A 17,760-nucleotide genomic window follows, 5' to 3' on the forward strand; every position below is an offset into this window, starting at 1 on the left:
GTGCGAAGCCAAGACTGTTGGCCATGGACATGCACAGCGGCACACATGCGTGTCAAACAATCTACTTATGGGCTCCATCAAGGTATGTAATAATAAACTGCCATGACGAGTGGGGGCGCTATTGCTAACATTGACATCACCTTCTCTCTCCGTAGCTCCGCGAAACTGCCTAATGAGGTCGACTGACTCCGCCCCTTCCAGTTCACCATTCACAAAAACCCCAGTTTCCCAAAAGGAGACCTCATTTTAGCAAGAGCGACCCGCCGGACAGAGCCTCTGAGCAGACTGACCCTGACCTAGGGCTAGACGCCAAATCTAATTTCAGCACCATTTCGTAGCCAAGACATGTGGGCATGATATCAAAGGAGCGTTCTTTTTGTTTATTTTACTTGAACAATAATAATAATTCTTTTCATTCATATAGCGCTTTTCTCACTACTCAAAGCGCTCTCCACACAGGGAGGACCCAGGAAGCGAACCCACAATCTCCTTACTGCAAAGCAGCAGCACCACCACTGCGCCACTTGTGAGGATATTAAGCATGACAACCCACTTGGCACCCCAAAGTTTCCTTTGTGTATGCCCCTTAATGGAAAACCGGAATAGCAAAATGGATGGACGCTGTGATGTGCCAACATCATTTAATACTGAACAAATCTGACAGCAGAGGTACGATGGATCATTTTAGCACTGTCTGCTTATTTATGTACAACCCTGTCTCCAAGAAACTTGGGGCGCTGTGTAAAAAAGTAAATAAAAACAGAATGTGATGATTTGCTAAACATTTAAAACCATTATGACCACAAAGGGGGGCCATCACTGAGCCCCAAAGACCAGGCACAGCTTCACCAAACACAGACTAGGGGTCAAAGTAAAAATATTTACTGTATTACCTCGAGACACATTCACAGGCTTTTTAATAACAGTCCAACAATGTACTTGAAATAAATAATGTAGTATATTGTAAGTCTGAACTTTTGAGGATTCAGTAGTAATAAGGAATTATGGGTATTGGGGAGCTGTTAGGAAGTATATAATAATAATAAAGTGGTGTAACGTGTACTCTGAAATGATCTTAGTAAAAGGACCTGTTACAGTTTATCACTTTGAACCTGTCTCCGTCTTCTTCCTTTTTATTAGTACAATATTATTGCCTATAGATATAACAAATAAAGCTCCCTCTCCTCTACGTGAGCTTAGGCCCCTGACTCTGAGTCAGTAGGTTGAGGTAGAGTGGCTCCTTTTATGTTGGACCTTCCAGTGTCACGGCATTGCATGTCTGAAGCACTCCTGGGTCACACAGAAGCTCCCCAAAATAGGAAGGTCCATTCTTCACAGTGGCTAAACGCCCCCCCCCCCAACCCCGCTGCAGCTCCTAAGGATCCTGACAAAGTCGCCCAACTATACTACAATACCCATACTGTCCACACTGAACTTCAGCCTGAGGATCACTGCCACCTCATGTGCTGGGGGACGAATCGTTGAAAAGATCCACTTGTCCCTCATCCATCAATTATTTGACTGGGAAAGCAATTGAGGGCCATCCTGGCCAAGTTGTGTCTCCATTCTTTCCTGGTTGGGAAGATAGATAGATAGATAGATAGATAGATAGATAGATAGATAGATAGATAGATAGATAGATAGATAGATAGATAGATAGATAGATAGATAGATAGATAGATAGAAGTGAAAGACACTATAAAATAGATAGATAGATAGATAGATAGATAGATAGATAGATAGATAGATAGATAGATAGATAGATAGATAGATAGATAGAAGTGAAAGACACTATAAAATAGATAGATAGATAGATAGATAGATAGATAGATAGATAGATAGATAGATAGATAGATAGATAGATAGATAGAAGTGAAAGACACTATAAAATAGATAGATAGATAGATAGATAGATAGATAGATAGATAGATAGATAGATAGATAGATAGATAGATAGATAGATAGATAGAAGTGAAAGACACTATAAAATAGATAGATAGATAGATAGATAGATAGATAGATAGATAGATAGATAGATAGATAGATAGATAGATAGATAGATAGATAGATAGATATGAATGGCACTATATAATAGATAGATAGATAGATAGATAGATAGATAGATAGATAGATAGATAGATAGATAGATAGATAGATAGATAGATAGATAGATAGATAGATAGATAGATAGAGAAATTGCACTGTTTTATGAATTAGTTATGCTCATTCTGAATTTGATGCAAGCCACGTGTGTTTTGTCTTGTGTGACGTATGGCCGAGGCCCATTCCTGGCTGGGACACCCCTTCACCACATCTGCCAGAGGGATAAGGGTGGGAAGCCCAGATTCTCCCCCTGGACACTAGATGGCAGCCTCCCTGGGTTGCAGCGGTGCCTCGGACTCCCCCAGGGCTTTATGGGGGTTGGAGTTTTGCGCAACTCTGTGGGGTTCCGCCAGCGCCGCCAGGGGGTGCTGCAGCAGGAGCTGCTGGCCCCTTTTGGGCACTGGTTTTGCCTTTGCTCCATGTGCTTGATTGGCAACATCCGGCTGCACTTCCGGGTACCCAATAAAAGGAAGCCAGCGACCACCACTCAGCGGCCAGAATCGATAGGAAGAGGACAAGGTTGCCAGGGAGGAGTGGTGGTGCCAAAAGGAAGAAAGTGCTTGGTGTATTTGTATACTGTCCTTGGGACTGTGTTGTGGCTGGAGGGATTACAAGAAAGAAGTGCCCTCCAGCTGAAGAATAATAAACAGTTTATTCATTTTACACGTGCCTCCCGTGTCCAATCTGTGTCGGGTCGGGCGCTATACAGCATCCACCTTACACTTGGTACAGCAATATTTTACTGTACTTTCCCCATTTGTATTATTAATATGTCGCCTTTATCAGAATGCCTCAAATCTCCAAGACTTACCACTGTTTATAAGGTATTGTACGTTATAACTTCTCCGAACCTTCCCTTCTACATTTATAACCCCAGGCAATTAGGTGTAGTAAAAGACAAGCAGGAGTTAAGTTACACTTTAAATAATGTATTATTGGTAATATTCATAAATAATAACAATAAGCAAAGTACAAGTGAATACTGGCAACCATACAACCTGTTAAATGCTAATGTGTAGTTTCAGGCGGCACACAGACGTGTTAGTTACTTAAAATGTCTCTAGTTAAGTCCTCATTTGTGGTCAGCTTTCTTCAGAACAGGCTGCATGCCTGTCTCAATATGGATGCCGAGCTGTGCTCTTCATTGTGTTGTCCTTTTCAGTTCATGGTGTGTGATGGTCTTTCATCAGTTTGGTAAGAGAGAGAGAGAGAGGGTGACAAGGGGGCCAATCTATAGGTTTTCTGTCCAACCCCTACAGCCAATAGGGTGTCATGGTACTTAAAGGCTTCTGATACAAGCCAGTTCCAAACAGCCATACTTCAGAGCAATGGGGGGACAGAATACCTTTACACCTGCCCTCCAAACTATGTGTTAAGGTAAAGTGTGCCAGTTAGGCAGCCTGGCTTTCCTGTGGGGGTTGACTGGGAGACTTCAGCAGAGAAATATTAGCCAAACTTGTTTGAGGCACTTCCCCTGATGCTGTCGTAAAATTACAAAGAGACTCAGTCCTAAAAGGGGGGAAGGGGTTCTTAAACCATTGCTGTTATTATCTATAATGTAACACTAACATTACATTTGCTTTGTCTGAGTTACAAATAAAGACATACAAAATATTTATCAACTTGTATGCAACATTTCACATCACAACAACATGTTTCAAAAAAAGTTGGGACAGAAAACTGAAAAAGTTGTGTCATGCCTAAAAAAAAACAGCTGGTGTAACATCTGACAACTAATGAGGTTAATTGACAGCAGGTCAAGTCACATGATGGGGTATAAAAAGGGCATCCCAGAGAGGCGGAGTCTGTCAGAAATAACGATGAGGAGGAGTTCACCACCCTGTGAAAGACAGCATGGGCAAGCAGTGTGACAATTTAAGAATAACGTTCTTCAGTGTAACTTTGCCAAGAATTTGGGAGTTTTGATATCTACCATAAATGATATCATTAAAAGATTCTGAGAATCTGGAGAAATCTCTGTATATACAGACAAGTTGGTATTGTCAAAGAAGAAAATTAAAAAGTAAGAAAACTTCAGACTTGGCAGCCCCAGTCCCGGTGAGGCACTATACAGTAGAGGCAAACTGCTGGTGGTATAAACGAGCCCCACTTCTGCTGAATGATTCGCTCGCTGAAAGTCCTCAGTGTTTGTGTGTCACAGAGAGGATGTGCAGCAGTGTTCACAATGGCACTCAGTTTTGTCTTGATTCTCTCCTCTGCTGCTACTACCAGGGGTTCCAGAGTGTGTCCCATAACTGAGCCAATCATTTCAATTAGCTTGTTGATTTCGGTGGGCCTTTCTTGAAGTGACGTTACCAGACCAGCAGACTGGCCTGGCTACAGAGTTGTGAAGGATGTAATTTCCCACATTAAAGAAGCGCACTCTCCTCCTAAAAAAACACAGCCTGCTCTGCCCTTTCTTCTGCAGTTCCTCTGTGTTGTGAAACCACTCCAGCCTGTCATCGATGGCTGCCATTGAGGCTCTTTTGGGCAGTGAAAGTCAATATCCAGTTCTTTGGTTTTGATGATGTCAAGTTAAGTTGTGCTACATTGTTCATAATGGCACTCATTTTTGTTTTAACACTCTTCTATGCTATACTATACAATCTTTATATATAATAGACACTTGGAATAAGCGACTAAGTAGTGTGGTAGACAGTAAGACTTTAGGGACTTTCAAAACTCGACTTGATGTTTTTTTGGAAGAAATAAGTGGATAGGTCTGGTGAGCTTTGTTGGGCTGAATGGCCTGTTCTTGTCGAGAGTGTTCTAATGTTCTAATATGCTACCATGGCTGTTCAGAATTTTAAATCACCTGTAGCTCACAAACCGTTTGACCGATTGACCTGAAATTTGGTACACATATACTGCGTGACGTCTACTATCCGCTTTTGTGGTGATGATTGACCTCCAAGGTTATTCCCCTTTTTATTTCTATTTTATTTTATTGTAGAATCAACTTTTGCCAGCAGGGCGGCTGTGTGGGGCATGTGTAGGGGCACCGTTCTCAACCCTTCCACCTTCGCCATCACTTCCCCTACCTCTTCATATCTTAAATCATTCTTGAGGCAGATTGAAGACTTAAGTGCCAGCTTAAGTGAAAAATTAAGAAAAACGTACTAAGTAATTGCAACACAAAAACTAACTTAATCAGTTTTAACGCGAAAAGATGCCGACGGAAGAACAGAAGCAGCGGGCAGTTAGGGAGGAGAAAAGAAGAGCTGCTCAGGAAGGAGCAAGTGCATCAACCTCTGAGCAAACGAATGATAAATGTACAGAGAAAGAGAGAGGATGAAAACTAGGAATATTCAAGTCAAGTTTATTCACTGCATGTTATCATACAGTCTGCTGTTACTGGTAACTAGATAAATAAATATAATGGTAGACAAAAGGATCTTAATAAATTGAAATAATAGATAATAACAACAACTAAAAATAAAAACAACAGTTCTAACAAGTGTACTGCATTTAAATTCGCTACAAGGAGCAGATCTGAGGGCAGGGGTGAGTGTGTCAGAGAGGGTGTGCTGTATTGTTCATAATGGCACTCAGTTTTGTTTAAATGCTCTCCTATGCTATACTATACAATAATTAGATAAAGAAATAAATGGTAAATGAAAAGGTTTTAATAAATTGGAATAATAAATAATAACAACAACTAAAAATAAAAACAACAGTACTAACAAGTGTACTGCATTTAAATTCACTATTAAGAGCAGAGCTGAGGGCAGGGGGTGAGTGGGTCAGACAGAGGATGTGCTGCATTGTTCATAATGGCACTCAGTTTTGTTTAAATGCTCTCCTATGCTATACTATACAATAATTAGATAAAGAAATAAATGGTAAATGAAAAGGTTTTAATAAATTGGAATAATAAATAATAACAACAACTAAAAATAAAAACAACAGTACTAACAAGTGTACTGCATTTAAATTCGCTATTAGGAGCAGATCTGAGGGCAGGGGGTGAGTGGTCAGAGAGAGGATGTGCTGCATTGTTCATAATGGCGCTCAGTTTTGTTTAAATGCTCTCCTATGCTATACTATACATTAATTAGATAAATAAATAAATGGTAAATGAAAGGATCTTAATAAATTGGAATAATAAATAATAAGAACAACTAAAAATAAAAACAACAGTACTAACAAGTGTACTGCATTTAAATTCACTACAAGGAGCAGAGCTGAGGGCAGGGGGTGAGTGGGTCAGACAGAGGATGTGCTGCATTGTTCATAATGGCGCTCAGTTTTGTTTAAATGCTCTCCTATGCTATACTATACAATAATTAGATAAATAAATAAATGGTAAATGAAAAGATTTTAATAAATTGAAATAATATGTAATAACAACAACAAAAAATAAAAACAACAGTACTAACAAGTGTACTGCATTTAAATTCACTATTAAGAGCAGAGCTGAGGGCAGGGGGAGAGTGGGTCAGAGAGAGGATGCTCAGTGTTGTTCATAATGGCGCTCAGTTTTGTTTTAATTCTCTCCTCCTATACGACCTCCAGGCGGTCCAGAGTGTGTCCCATAACTGAGCCTGCACTTTTAATAAGCTTATTATTGCAAGTTAAAAATCTATCATGCAAAGACAAAACCATAGATAAACAGGACCCAGAAACACCACCACCTTCTCTGGGCCTGAGCTCATTTAAGATGAACTGAGTTAAAGTGGAAAACTGTCCTGTGTTCTGACCAATCAAAATTTGAAATTCTTTTTTAAAAAATCATGGAGTCTGTGTACTCCAGGCTTAAGTGGAGAGGGTCTGTCTGGCTTGTTATCAGCGTATGGTTCAAGCATAGGAGTACATTAGTGCACATGACATGGGTAACCTGCACATGTGAGATGGCACCATTAATAGTGAATGGTAGATACAAGGTTTGGAGCAATATATGCTGCCAGTTTTTGAGAAAAGGCCTTGCTTATTTATTTCATCAAGACAATGCATATTACAACAGCATGGCTCCATAATAAAAGAGTCTGGGTGCCAAACTGGCCTGCCTGCAGTTCGTTAAAAACAATTTTGGCATTATGAAACTATTGAGTAGCTGAAGTAAGTCCTTTATCAGGCAAGAATCACTTTGAAAACTACAGCAGTTCATCTCCTCAGTTCCCAAACGTTTACCGAGTGTCGTGAAAGGAAGAGGCGATGCAACACCGCAGCACACAGACCCCGTCCCAAGTGTTTTGAAAGGTGACGCTGGAATCATTTATATTTCTCATAGCAAAACAAAAACATGTCTTAGTTTCAACATTTGATTAATTGTCTATGTGCTATTTTTCCTTTAAATACAGGGTTAGCATGATTTGCAAATCATTGGATTCTGTTGATTTACATTTTAGACAGTGGTCCATCTTTTTAGGAAATACGGTTGTACTATTATTAGTGAATTAAGCACCCAGCAAACACTTCAAATGAAAGCCTACTTAGGGTTACTGTATTTATAAACAGGAAGAATAAGCAGGAGATCAAATAAAACAAGTGCAATACTGGGGAATGTTTTTTTTCTAACAGAATTAAAAAAGAAAATATAACTCTGAAGATTTTCCATAATAAAAATACATTTTATTTATATAGCGCCTTTCCCATGCTTAAGGCACATCACAGAGTTTAACATAGAAAGGCAGGGTATACAGTATATAGCATTGTACAAACCAGATAGATAAATAAAGAAGATTACGACAGTGAATTCAGAGAAAAAGCCTAACAGACAACATAACTGATGGTCTCTCACACACACATACAGGTTACATGAGCATCTTGACAGAGAGGGGTAATAAAGTCAAGTAGAGCTAAAAGCCTTCTGAACAGATGAGTTTTGAGTTATTTTTTTAAAAGAATTCATGGAATCGGCTGACCTGATTAATTTCGGTAGGTCACGCCAGAGTCTGGGCGCTATACAGCTGAAGGCCCTGTTACCCATGGAGTGTAGATTAGTGTGGGGCACATCAATGTTATTAAAAAATAGCTGTCCCCTGGGGCTCTGCCCGCGTAGTAGTGAAATAGGACAAAGTTTAAAAATCAATTAAAAAAATGTAATAATTTGCATTGAGAACAATTTACATCGATAGCTTTGGCATCCACGGGCTTCTTGATATACAATATTTTTGGTTTTGCTGTCAGAATGTAGCTGTGATATCTTTGCCAAAAATATAAAAAGTTGGCAAACTATATCTGGCTAAGAGGAAGGTGGGTACGCTGCCACGTCACAAGTTGGCGCTGTATCGGATCATCTTCAGCTCCCCCACGTGGGGAGAAGAGCACGTGGCCGTGATATCTCTGCCAATGAGCAGCTACCCTCTAAAACACACCTAGCTGTGAAATCTCTCACTACAAAACGTCAAACATTACTCTTTAACAATCTGCAGATGATAATGTCTGCTGAACAAACAGGTATGGCGCACTCCATCACGTGGCGAGAGGTACAGCGACTCAAACGTGAGTGAGGAGGGCCCCGCGAGGAGGAATCCCGCCCCCGCCCCACGCCCAGGTCCCTACTCCTGAGGTCCCGCCTACCCCTCCCCTCGGCCCGCCCCATGTCTCTCAGATTTGCATGAATTAATTGGTGCTTCAACCGAACTGTAATACTTACCGCGATGACAGAAATCACAGAATCAACCGGTATGTTCAAGCAAATTATAGAAAAAAACCCGATCTAGATCCATTATGTAGTTAGCTCGTGAAAAGCGGACAGACAGACTTTGGATTTTACATAAAGAGAGAGATTTGGCAACTCAAACGATTACACCAATGACGATAAAAACGAGAAAAGGTATGCATTAGTTTTATTATGCACACAGAAAAAAAGTACCAGTAAGGTTATGAATGTATGCAAAATAAATTAAACAAAATTTACACAGTGCACATAAAATACATACAGATGTAATAAAATCAACAAATTAATTACGTAAAATAAATGTGGGAGGCAAAGCGAAAGATTCGGACATGAAGAATTGACTAAAAATAATAATAATATTCGATAATAACATTGCATAATATAAGTGGACACTTAAAATAATGAGACATTTAAGAGATTTAAACTCCGGGCCTGTCAATCCGTCTGTAAAAGAGCACGCTGAGATATCAATTTTTAAAAATAAAGTTTTGGCCAATACTGCGTGAGTCCAATAAACAACAACGGCTGCCAACAAAAGTACCAGAAAACATGGCGGCGAGGGTCGACGCGTCTGTCAGTTACCTAGCAACCAGCAACAGGTTCTCATTTAAGAAGCAAGTGCGCAGCGTCAGCTTCAACATTACAAAAGTCTGACATGACACTGCTTCTAAATAACGTCTGGTAGAATAATAGCAGCCAGCTGTTAAACTGATGACTGAAGGCGACACAATTCATTTCAGTCCCGAGTTGCAGCGTGTCCCCAATTAGCCTACCAACCGCCCCCAGTCCTTTCTTTTTTCTTTTTTTTTTTTTTACATTTCTTCTTTTAAAAGGAGCTCTCTTACCTTTCCGACTCCGTGACTTGCACAACCTCGTGTTCCATGCTAATCCCAGTGAGAGGGAGCTTTAACGGTTCAGCCTTTCCGCTAGCAACCGGAGGCCGACTTGGAGCAGAAAGCGCACTTTGCGTTACCTGCGCCGATCTGAGAAACGCGCGCGAATTAAAGGTGGCACCGCAGGCGTCGGCCGACATTAATGACGCGCTCACCTGAGGTGACCCGGCGGGTGGCTTTCTACACACTCTATAACTTCTCAGATCGGAAGGCTTCCTTATTTTTACATATGTAAAATAGATACTGTCATCTTTTTCAATACATGCACATTGCAAACCACTAATAAATCTTCCGTTATATAGGAAATTCATAGATAATACTGGTCATGAAGATACACGTTTGAACAAGCAGAGGACTTTCAGTGTCCAGTGACTATGCTGTTGTGTTTTCACGAGTATTTCCCTTTGCTGTGGATAAACGTTAAAATTAGGATAGTGGAAACTTGGAATCATATCCTGTGGTAGATTGCTAGGTGGTAAAAACCGAATACCCTCTCAGTTCCATCCAGCCTGAGAGATATGCAGGTGGTGTCCTGGGTGATAGACAATCTGTCAGGCAGACCAGTTTGAAAGACTCGAGCACTGTGGGGGCAACACTGGAGCACCACAAGAAACAGGCCTGCTGGCCTCTCTCATCACTCTGTACACCTCTGACTATAAAGACAACAGCAGGCCAGGTCACTTGCAGAAATTCTCAGGTGATTCTGTACTTATGGGGTGTATTGATAATGGGGGATGAGACAGAAGAGAGGAGTCAGTTAAAGAACTCGGTGTCTTTGTGCAAAAAGAATTGTCTGCATCTTAACATCAGCAAAACCAAGGAGTCTGCAATCCTTTAATGTGAGCAGTGACACCCTTCACATCTTCTGATGGCCAGTGCGATTTTCTATACTGTGGTGTGCTGAGCTGGCATCATCACTTCAAGGGGGACCCACCAAACCCACAAGCTAATTAAAAGGACAGACTCAGTTGGGGGACACACTCTGGACCCCTGGAGATCGTAACACAGGAGAAAATGAAAACAAAACTGAGTGCCATGATGAACAATTCTGCACATCCTCTCTCTGAAACATGCAGAAGTTTCCTTTCTTCTTAAATTTTTCTTTCTTTTCAGTCATTCTGGCGTGTGTTCAGACCATATTGTGTGAAGCCCTCTATCTATCTATCTATCTATCTATCTATCTATCTATCTATCTATCTATCTATCTATCTATCTATCTATCTATCTATCTATCTATCTATCTATCTATCTATCTATCTATTAAATAGTGCCTTTCACATCTATCTATCTATCTATCTATCTATCTATCTATCTATCTATCTATCTATCTATCTATCTATCTATCTATCTATCTATCTATCTATCTATCTATCTATCTATCTATCTACAGTGCATCCAGAAAGTATTCCCAGTGCATCACTTTTTCCACATTTTGTTATGTTACAGCCTTATTCTAAAATGGATTACATTCATTTTTTTCCTTAGAATTCTACACACAACACCCCATAATGACAACGTGAAAAAAGTTTACTCAAGGTTTTTGAAAATTTATTAAAAATAAAAAAACTGAGAAATCCCACATCCATAAGTATTCACAGCCTTTGCTCAATACTTTGTCGATGCACCTTTGGCAGCAATTCCAGCCTCAAGTCTTTTTGAATATGATGCCACAAGCTTGGCACACCAATCCTTGGCCAGTTTCGCCCATTCCTCTTTGCAGCACCTCTCAAGCTCCATCAGGTTGGATGGGAAGCGTCGGTGCACAGCCATTTTAAGATCTCTTCAGAGATGTTCGATCGGATTCAAGTCTGGGCTCTGGCTGGGCCACTCAAGGACATTCACAGAGTTGTCCTGAAGCCACTCCTTTGATATCTTGGCTGTGTGCTTAGGGTCGTTGTCCTGCTGAAAGATGAACCGTTGCCCCAGTCTGAGGTCAAGAGCGCTCTGGAGCAGGTTTTCATCCAGGATGTCTCTGTACATTGCTGCAGTCATCTTTCCCTTTATCCTGACTAGTCTCCCAGTTCCTGCCGCTGAAAAACATCCCCACAGCATGATACTGCCACCACCATGCTTCACTGTAGGGATGGTGCCAGGTTTCCTCCAAACGTGACGCCTGGCATTCACACCAAAGAGTTCAATCTTTGTCTCATCAGTCCAGAGAATTTTCTTTCTCATGGTCTGAGAGTCCGTCAGGTGCCTTTTGGCAAACTCCAGGCGGGCTGCCATGTGCCTTTTACTAAGGAGTGGCTTCCGTCTGGCCACTCTACCATACAGGCCTGATTGGTGGATTGCTGCAGAGATGGTTGTCCTTCTGGAAGGTTCTCCTCTCTCCACAGAGGACCTCTGGAGCTCTGACAGAGTGACCATCGGGTTCTTGGTCACCTCCCTGACTAAGGCCCTTCTCCCCTGATCACTCAGTTTAGATGACTGGCCAGCTCTAGGAAGAGTCCTGGTGGTTTCGAACTTCTTCCACTTACGGATGATGGAGGCCACTGTGCTCATTGGGACCTTCAAAGCAGCAGAAGTTTTTCTGTAACCTTCCCCAGATTTGTGTCTCGAGACAATCCTGTCTTGGAGGTCTACAGACAGTTCCTTTGACTTCATGCTTGGTTTGTGCTCTGACATGAACTGTCAACTGTGGGACCTTATATAGACAGGTGTGTGCCTTTCCAAATCATGTCCAGTCAACTGAATTTACCACAGGTGGACTCCAATGAAGCTGCAGAAACATCTCAAGGATGATCAGGGGAAACAGGATGCACCTGAGCTCAATTTGGAGCTTCATGGCAAAGGCTGTGAATACTTATGTACATGTGCTTTCTCAATTTTTTATTTTTAATAAATTTGCAAAAATCTCAAGTAAACTTATTTCATGTTGTCATTATGGGGTGTTGTGTGTAGAATTCTGAGGAAAAAAATGAATTTAATCTATTTTGGAATAAGGCTGTAACATAAGAAAATGTGGAAAAAGTGATGCGCTGGGAATACTTTCCGGAGGCACACTATCTATCTATCTATCTATCTATCTATCTATCTATCTATCTATCTATCTATCTATCTATCTATCTATCTATCTATCTATCTATCTATCTAGACACTATCTGGACAGATCTGATCCAAGCAAGGCTGAACCGTTGGAAGTGGCTTCTGAGGGACATTTCATGTAGAGGCAGGGTATTAATTCTGAATAACTTGATTGCCTCCATGTTTTGGCACAAGCTCAGGTGTGCTGATCCACCAGTAACTCTGATCAAATCTGTACAGACGATCATCCTTGACTTTTTTTTTTTTGGGACAGTCTACACTGGGTCCAGAGAGGTGTGCTGCACCTACCAGTGGCAGAAGGAGGGCAGGGCCTGATTGACGTCAGGAGTAAAATCGAGGCCTTCAGGCTCCAGATGCTGCAGAGGCTGTTCTATGGTCCAGAAGGCCTTCCTTGGAGAGACCTGGCGTTTGTACTTTTACACAAAGTGAACGAGTTAAAATTTGACAAACAGCTACTCCTCTTAGATGTTTCTAAACTAACTTTATCATTTCTGCCAAAATTTTATCAGTTCATGTTGATTACTTGGCATAGTAAGTTTAGGAGATCTTGTTTTGTTTTCGGTAATCTTCATTGTTTTTTGGAGGAACCTCTGATTTGGAATAATGTGCTGAAATCTCCTCTGCTCTGCTCATATCATTTCACCTCAGTCCTTATTAAAAGTGGAATTACGAAGATTGGCCATCTTGTTAATAACCACACTGGCATATGGCACACTGCAGCACACCTCACATCGGTCCTGGGCGTGAGGTCTGAACGGCTCATACACCACTTTCTGTGCCAGTTTAAGGAGGCCTTAGTCACCTTAGGCGCACGGTCACTGTGCCAGAGCGTCTCTCCAGACAATCCGATCTTCAGCTCGGATGTGAAGGAGCTCGTCATTCAAGTCAAGCCCAACGTCACAGACAGACACATTCTGAGATTTGGCAACTTAATAGACAAGCAGTATGACATGATGGGAAAAAATGAGCTCTACCAGGTGTGTGTTAAGGTGACTTTCTACAGATTTCTTAGAGACTTGCCAGACACACGGTGGAGACAAGAACTGCATGTTGGAGTGACTGAAACTCCAGCGTGGAGAACTTTTTACAAACACCCACTGCAAAAAAGAATTGGCGACCTACAATGGAGGATTCTTCATGGGGCTCTCGCCACCAACTCCTTCTTATTGATTATTTCACCGGAAACATCAGACTGTTGTCCGTTTTGTCAACAGCGAGAAACTGTCTTTCACCTTTTTGTTAACTGCAAAAGGCTCGAACCATTTTTTACATTTCTCAAGACACTCTTTGATAGAATAGGACTGTCATTGTCACCTGTTTGCTTTATTTTTGGTGTTAAGTATACTCTGAGACAGAGAAACAAGTGTGTGCTGGGCAATTATCTTCTGGGCCAAGCAAAACTCTCAATCCTCAAAACCAGGAGGAACAAAGAGAAAAACTCAAAGACCACCGATGTGCTCCTGATGTTTAAAGTGCTGGTGAAGTGCCGATTGAAGCTGGAATTCACATACCACCTCCTCATTGGAGACATGCAGACCTTCTGTGATTTATGGGGGCTTGGGAGTGTTTTGTGTTCTGTTGAGAGGGACAAGTTGGTGACTGGGTGGTGACTTCTGCAAATGTCCTTCAAAATATTTAAATACTGGATGGTTGTAAGCATAGAACAGGAGACGTCCTGAGGAATACAGTACTGTGTGTATAATGGAGTGTGATGTACAGAGTAGGAGACGAGTACAGGGGGAGTAAACTGATTATGAAATGTGTACTTATTAGGGACAATTATTTATATTTTGGTGTGGATTAGGAGGCATATACAGGGAGTAGTGGTGTAATGAACAAATGATGAATTACTTAATTATTATGGAAATTCTGTAATATTATGTGTGGAGTAGAAGGTGTGTATGGGGCAATAGTAGTGGAGTAATGCAACATGTCTATTGACTGCATTTTACTGCTGTGTTCATGTTTTTAGTTATTGTGCTAAATAAAGTTTATTTTTAAAATTAAAATTAAATTATCTATCTATCTATCTATCTATCTATCTATCTATCTATCTATCTATCTATCTATCTATCTATCTATCTATCTATCTATCTATTAAATAGTGCCTTTCACATCTATCTATCTATCTATCTATCTATCTATCTATCTATCTATCTATCTATCTATCTATCTATCTATCTATCTATCTATCTATCTATCTATTAAATAGAAAATAATAAAATACTTTAACTCCTCCTGGTGTGTCAGAACCAAAATTGGACACATTGCTTTCTTTGAGATTACCACCGGCACCTGACAGGGCTGCATCCTCTTGCCAATACTTTTCCTCGCTCTACTTGACTTTATCATGAGAACAGCTACAGCCTATATTAGAGTGGGCATCAGCTAGACAGACTGTGATCGCCTGACTGATCTCGATTTCGCTGATGATGTTGTTCTATTGGCTGAGGATGACGCTCAACTCCCGAACACCACAACAAAGCTCTACCAGGAAGCAAACAGTTTGAAAATTACTTCTGAGAAGTGAAAGCTCATGATGACTGGATGTTCAGGGGAATACCACCGTTAGCGTCGTGCAATTGGAGATGGTAGGCAAGTTTACATATCCAGGGGGCATGGTCTGCCATGATGGCGACACAAAGAAGAACATCCGAGGCCATATCGGAAAAGGCCTCAGCCATGTTCCACCTCCTTCAATCCATCTGAATGTCAGCATTGATCTACCTCAAGATCAAGCTATAATTGTACGCCTCCATCGTTATCCTGACAGCAATCTACACAAGTGAGACTTGGCAGATTGAAGATCAATGTATGACACCATTGCTGCCTGCAGTGGATCCTCAAGGTCTTCAAGACCAATGAAGAAGTTGTACAACGGAGCCTATTTAGCCAGCCATATTCTTCGTATGCCCTGCCACCAGATACTCGAGTAGCCATGAGCTGGGTACTTCAAGGGGACAAATAGGCAGGGGGGTGACCTCAAAATACCTGTCAGCAAACTTTCATCGGCGAACCTCAAACTAGTCGACGTGTCCTGGTACTGTAAGATGCTGAAGCCCTTGCAGGGCACTGACAGCAGTGCAGAGAAACTCGTTGCCCGATATACTCAACAGCACGAGTAGTAACTAAGTCTAAGGTGTGGGTGCAGATGCATGGAGTACTCATGTTTAGTAGTCATGTTAGCTGACGATATCATTGGACAGTTACTTAAAATACGTAAGCAATGCTGGACAAATTCCAAGGTAGAGGAGCTCTTATCTGTTGCTCCTACACCTGATGATCATTAATTTCAACCTCCTCTGACCTACTGTGTTTAAATGATGGAAAACACTAGAGATTAAGACACTTAGAGATCTTTATACAGGCTGTGTATTTGCTTCTTCTGGACAATTACATTCCAAATTTAACTCTACGACTACACACTTTTTTTTTATATGCAAATTATAAATTTTGTTAAAAGAAACCTACTCAGCTTTCCACGTCTCATATCCATATAAAAGGAGGTACCCAAAAATAACCGGAATCTGTACCTGGCACATAATCACGACTCAGTTGTGAATTTCACCGCTAGGTGTAGCACACTTAAAGTATTCTGTGTCAGTCTGCCATGTGCCGTTGCTCTGTTTTGTTTGTATGACATTCCGTGTCGTTTTTCTGGGTGCTTATTAAACGTGTTCTGCGATTTTCGTGATGGGTGATCATAAAGAACAGCGAGTCTGCGATAAATTTGGTTTTCTCTTCAGGAAAACAGCTGCTGAAACTGTAGTGATACTTGAAACTACTTTTAAAGAGAGAAGCTTTAAGTAAAACACAGATCTGCGAGTGGTTTTTCCGTTTAAAATGAGGGGAAATGTCACTTGAAGACCAATCAAGATCTGGCCGACCTTCCACAATTAGGAAAACCGAAAATCTTGAAAAGTTTGCAATGCAATTTACGGAGATCACCGTTGGACTATTGAAGAGATTTCTGACTTGACTCGTGTGTGTCTTGGAGTTCTTGCCGCCTTCCCTACTCACATGATCTTTGCTCCGTGCGACTTTTTCTTGTTCCCGTATATGAAAAAAGAACTCAAAGGAAAGTGTTTTTGTACTGTGGAGGAAGTCAAAGAAAAATCGCTGCAGGCCTTGGACAACGTTCCTCTTCAGCGATTCCAAAAATGTTTCCACCAGTGGGAAAACCGTTGGGACGAGTGCATTCATTCACATAGAGAGGACTATGAAGGAGACTAAAGTTTCAGCAAGTAAAATTTATTAAAACAATTTTGTTTTTTTTTTCATTTCCGGTTATTTTTGGGTACCCCCTCGTAATCCCAGAGGACATACTGGTTGGTCTTGATGAAGAATCAGAATCATTTCAGTGATTTATAAAAATATTTTAGGAATACACCCTTCAAAAATCCTAAGGAATGGCATATCAGAAGAGGAGTGGAACTCATCCATACCTAAAATACAGTACACTCTAGTTGTAGATGTGCCAAGCATTCCATAATTCAACAAAATATTTTATATTGATCAAGATCCAATCTGTGAGATCTGCCATCTAAGCTCCAGCATCAGTTTTTTGGGAATGCACTAAATTAACATCATTTTGGACCAAAATCTTTCCATACTTCTCAAACAGCCTTGATGTTACAGTCACTCCTAATCCAATAATGACAATGTTTGGTGTTTTAATGGATGACATTAAAGTGCGTAGGGATATTTCAATTGGAATAGTTGAGACCACACTACTAGCATGCAGACTCCTTTTACTTAACTGGAAAAATCCAAACCCACCTTCTACAACTCAGTTAGTAAGCGACGTTCTGTATGTGGTAGAAATCAACATATTCATTAAAGAAAGAATCATATCCTCTACTAGGACAGTCTGATAAAACCTCTTTGAGATGGTGAACCTGGAAGGAGGAAGCTTGTCCATTGTGTTTTTTATTTACCTCTTGCAAATGCTGAAGACGGAGCATTAATCACAGAATGGTCAGAAAGGTAAAATAATAAGAGTTTACATAACAGTGCTGATCAAAGTATACATTTACTCTGATTGGTTCATTGCCTTACACCCAAATAACATCCAGATTAAGGTCTATTCCACTACCC

General features: G+C 40.8%; 1 protein-coding gene across 1 annotated transcript in view; it reads right to left on the bottom strand.

Moving 5' to 3' along the window:
- The window catches only part of rassf7a (Ras association domain family member 7a), a 228,286-nt gene extending 218,572 nt beyond the window's left edge, over positions 1-9,714 (bottom strand). The window contains exon 1 of the mRNA XM_051923619.1: positions 9,571-9,714. The gene's annotated coding sequence lies outside the window, so the exon portion shown is untranslated. The remainder of the gene's footprint in view (positions 1-9,570) is intronic.
- Positions 9,715-17,760: the final 8,046 nt, after the last annotated feature.

This window comes from Erpetoichthys calabaricus, chromosome 2 (assembly GCF_900747795.2).
Source record: "Erpetoichthys calabaricus chromosome 2, fErpCal1.3, whole genome shotgun sequence".
Lineage (NCBI taxonomy): Eukaryota > Metazoa > Chordata > Cladistia > Polypteriformes > Polypteridae > Erpetoichthys > Erpetoichthys calabaricus.